Here is a 5,000-nt window from a genome sequence, read left to right as displayed (position 1 = left end):
TCCCCGTGAGGGTTTCAGAAACCGAAGTCTCATCCGCTCTCTCACGTTGGGGAAAAAATGGTGCACGCGCCTGCTTGTGCGGAGCGCGTCCCACCTCTGCTGCCACTCGTCAAAGAGCCAGTTCCGGACTTCAGCAGCGCTGTCTGCCGGTCGGCCTAAGATGTTATTGACCCCATCCGGATTTCCCTTCCGGAGCCAATACAGCGCACCCCTTTCCCTGACCAGCAGGTCAAGTGGGGGGATTGCTGTGATGACTAGTAGCGCATCGGCGGAAGTCGTGCTGTATGCTCCAGTGAGGCGCAACAGCGCTTGGCGCTGCAGCCTCCTCATCGCCGCCGCAGGTTTTCTCTGTCTCAGCCTATGAGCCCAGACACTCGACCCGTAAGCCGTGATGGCCACGAGAATGCTCGAGTGATATAGCCTTAATGTCTGCAATGGCAGATGGTATTGCTTGTTTGCAATACTGGCTATCTTGTGGAAGAGGGCCTGGCTTTTGCGACATACGATCTCGATATGCGCAGAGAACAGTCTGGACTCATCGAGGTGGATTCCCAGATACCTCGCCATGCGTGTTCGCCTGATAGCTCCATCGTTGGCACCGCCAGCAATTCGGAGTACAGGGTCACGTGCCAAACGGCCGCGCAGCAAGATATACACAGTCTTCTCAGCAGACAGCTTCAGCTTCACTTTGTGGCACCACTGCTGCAGGGCGTTGAGCGCTGCGTTGCAGTTTACTTCCAACATTGCCCGAGAGTCACCTTCTATCACTAGAAGGATGTCATCGGCGTACGCTACTACGCCTCGCACTTGTCGCAGTTCTCCTAGTTCCGCCAACACAGGCTCGAGGCCTACATCCCAGAATATGGGACCGCAGACCGAGCCCTGTGGGCATCCCTTGGTGATCGACTTCTCAACCGCCCGCCCCGGGCACCGCAAAACCGCCCGCCGGTTACGGCAGTAGTCTAGCAGGCACCGGTACAGGGGCCCAGGACATTCCAACTTCCTTAGGCTGTCGAACAGTGCCGGCCACCATAGGTTGTCGAAAGCCCCAGCGATGTCAACCATTATCCCCGCAACGTACTTGGCTGTAGATGTGTCCACCAACAACATTGCCTTGTTTATAGCATCTTCTGTACACAGACCCCTCCTGAATCCATATTGGTCGGGACTGCGTCCCCTAAGTTCCCGGTGTTGCTCTAGCCGAAGGCATAGGAGCTTCTCCTGGAGCTTAGCCATGGAGTTCAAGAGACAGATGGGTCGGTATGATTTCGGCACTTCCGGATCCTTGTCCTCACCCTTTATCAGAATGACCACTTCGGCCAACTTCCACGATTCTGGTACCCGTCCCTGACGTAAGCACTCATTGTAGAGGTTAGTCAGGTAAGGGCAGATCTCCGCGCACAGGGCTTGGAGAACCTCGGCAGCGAGTCCATCATGGCCCGTCGCCTTTTTACGGCGCAATTCAAGAATTGCGGCGGTAACTTCACGTTCAGTGAACGGAGCAACAGGCGTCTCATCGGCATACAGCTCATGGAGTTGTCGCCTCAAATTCCCCTGTTCCTCGTCCTCATCTTCGCTACTATCGTCGGGCAATAAGGTACTCATGAGGAGCTCAGCTGACTCTTGCCAGTCCTTGGTGTGACTGCCATCGATCTTCCTTAGGGTCGACAGGACCGTCGGTGACCGAACTTTTGACACGGCAATCCTGTACGGTGTACCCCAGGGGTCAGCCGCCAGACTGTCACGAACAAAAGACTGCCAACTCTCAGTCCGTACTGTGTGCAGTGCCCGCTTAAACACGGCTTTGGCCCGCCTGTACCGCGCAAGCGTGGCCTCACGAATGTGATCGCCTACGCTGCGCTGGTAATGCCGCCGCGCTCTTCTGCATTCGCGTCGGAGACGCTGCAGCTCAGGGTTCCAAGGTGCCTTAGGCATTTTCCCTGTGTGGGCCAACGGGACTGCGCCTGTTGCTGCTGTCTGTATGGCCGCCGTCAGATCTTCTGCAGCTTTGTCAACGTCCACAACGCGATCCATTGGCCAATTCGGTATCACTAGATTACCTCTTAGTCGATCCCAATTAGCCTTTCGCCAGTTGTACTTGACGGTGCCGTTCACCTGGTCTTCAGGAGGAGGCTCCCCATCATAGGCTACAGTGAATGTGATCAGATTGTGGTCACTTAGTGTCATTCCCCGCCATACCTTCCAGTTCTCCGCACGGAGATGCTCGTGTGCACTCTTCAGTGTCACATCGATATTCGAGGTCGCTCCACGGCGGCCTTCGAAAGTTGGTGGGAAGTTTGGTCGGTTCAGCACTTCTAGTCTGAGCTCGTGAATTGCTTCAGCGAGTCTCTCACCTCGCCTGGCGGCGCGTCGAGCACCAAGAGGCGTGATGTCACTGTGCCATAGAGGTGACATGGCATTTGCGTCCATTGTGCAAATCAGCAAGTCATTGCGGTAGAACCCAACCGCCTCTTTTAACTGGTCGATATACGGTCTTTCTCTGTGCCTGTACTGAAAGTACATATTTAGCACGAAAAAGGTGAAATCGCCAGTATTTATCTCAGCTAACACCATGCATCTGTTGCTTAGGTGCGCCACTTTGACTGCTCTGAAGGAACGATTCCCCCGCACAATGGTGACGGTGTGGGGGTAGTTTTTCCAAGACCGCTTCCTGCGGTGGCGACGCTGGGGTAGAGTCGACCACTCGCCCATTGTGGAAGGTAAACATTCTGCTGTTCATCAGTACTTTACTAATAGTTCAGTCGTCTCACGGCACTGCTTAGTAATTGATGCAGGGCCACATAGATAGATGATACATGCGAATGTCCCAATACATGCTCTGGACGGCGGGCCGCGAGACGTGACGCCCGGTGGCAAAGAGTGCGCCGCTGAGGATATAGAGGGTCCGTCCCCCCGCACAGTGGTGACGGTGTGCGGGTAGTGTTTCCGACACCGCTTCCTGCGGTGGCAACGCTGGGGCAGAGTCGATACTCGCCCACTGGTGGAAGGTAAGCATTCTGCTTTACATCAGTACATAACTAATATTTCAGTCGTCTGACGTCCCTGCTTAGTAAATGATGCAGGACCACATACATAGATGATACATACTGTAAACTGGGGAGGACAGTGTGAACCGCACTCGACCCAGTCACCCTATCTCACAGTCCACTCTGTGTGTAACAAAGCGAAAGCACCAAAGCACTATCGTTCAACAACATCCATTTTATCCTCGCTGCCACAGGACACTATCCAAAGAACGACAAGAGGAACGTCACGTCCACTAATAAGACAGAATGTCTCACACCACCCGCAAACAACGCAGCTCAAATCAGCCAGCAACACCCACAGTGGTCCACCCAGTATCAACACAGGACGCAACGCCACGCCACAACACAAAAGGTACAAGTAATAAAATACCCTTTGGCCACACTCCTTATAAAGGCATCGAACCAACCCACCACCTGACACCAGCCAAACGTACATCCTGATTTGACACATCTCTGGCAACCTAACCCACGTTGGCCCTTAACCTAACCCACGTTGGCCCTTAACCTAACCCACGTTGGCCCTTAACCTAACCCACGTTGGCCCTTAACCTAACCCACGTTGGCCCTTAACCTAACCCACGTTGGCCCTTAACCTAACCCACGTTGGCCCTTAACCTAACCCACGTTGGCCCTTAACCTAACCCACGTTGGCCCTTAACCTAACCCACGTTGGCCCTTAACCTAACCCACGTTGGCCCTTAACCTAACCCACGTTGGCCCTTAACCTAACCCACGTTGGCCCTTAACCTAACCCACGTTGGCCCTTAACCTAACCCACGTTGGCCCTTAACCTAACCCACGTTGGCCCTTAACCTAACCCACGTTGGCCCTTAACCTAACCCACGTTGGCCCCTTAACCTAACCCACGTTGGCCCCTTAACCTAAGTTACGCTGCACCTTAACCTAAGTTACGCTGCACCTTAACCCAAGTTACGCTGCACCTTAACCCAAGTTACGCTGCACCTTAACCCAAGTTACGCTGCACCTTAACCCAAGTTACGCTGCACCTTAACCCAAGTTACGCTGCACCTTAACCCAAGTTACGCTGCACCTTAACCCAAGTTACGCTGCACCTTAACCCAAGTTACGCTGCACCTTAACCCAAGTTACGCTGCACCTTAACCCAAGTTACGCTGCACCTTAACCCAAGTTACGCTGCACCTTAACCCAAGTTACGCTGCACCTTAACCCAAGTTACGCTGCACCTTAACCCAAGTTACGCTGCACCTTAACCCAAGTTACGCTGCACCTTAACCCAAGTTACGCTGCACCTTAACCCAAGTTACGCTGCACCTTAACCCAAGTTACGCTGCACCTTAACCCAAGTTACGCTGCACCTTAACCCAAGTTACGCTGCACCTTAACCCAAGTTACGCTGCACCTTAACCCAAGTTACGCTGCACCTTAACCCAAGTTACGCTGCACCTTAACCCAAGTTACGCTGCACCTTAACCCAAGTTACGCTGCACCTTAACCCAAGTTACGCTGCACCTTAACCCAAGTTACGCTGCACCTTAACCCAAGTTACGCTGCACCTTAACCCAAGTTACGCTGCACCTTAACCTAACTTACGCTGCACCTTAACCCAAGTTACGCTGCACCTTAACCCAAGTTACGCTGCACCTTAACCTAACTTACGCTGCACCTTAACCTAACTTACGCTGCACCTTAACCTAAGTTACGCTGCACCTTAACCTAACTTACGCTGCACCTTAACCTAAGTTACGCTGCACCTTAACCTAAGTTACGCTGCACCTTAACCTAAGTTACGCTGCACCTTAACCTAACTTACGCTGCACCTTAACCTAACTTACGCTGCACCTTAACCTAACTTACACTGCACCTTAACTGTCACATGTAACGTCACAGGAATGTAGCTTTGCCTAACAGCAACCCTCTGAACATAGTTCACTGCTTGGATCCTCTGGTGTCATGTGTATTTCTTGATGCCAT

The sequence above is a fragment of the Schistocerca gregaria genome, unplaced genomic scaffold (assembly GCF_023897955.1).
Source record: "Schistocerca gregaria isolate iqSchGreg1 unplaced genomic scaffold, iqSchGreg1.2 ptg000772l, whole genome shotgun sequence".
Taxonomy (NCBI): Eukaryota; Metazoa; Arthropoda; class Insecta; order Orthoptera; family Acrididae; genus Schistocerca; species Schistocerca gregaria.
Note: the sequence above shows the minus strand (reverse complement) of the source record.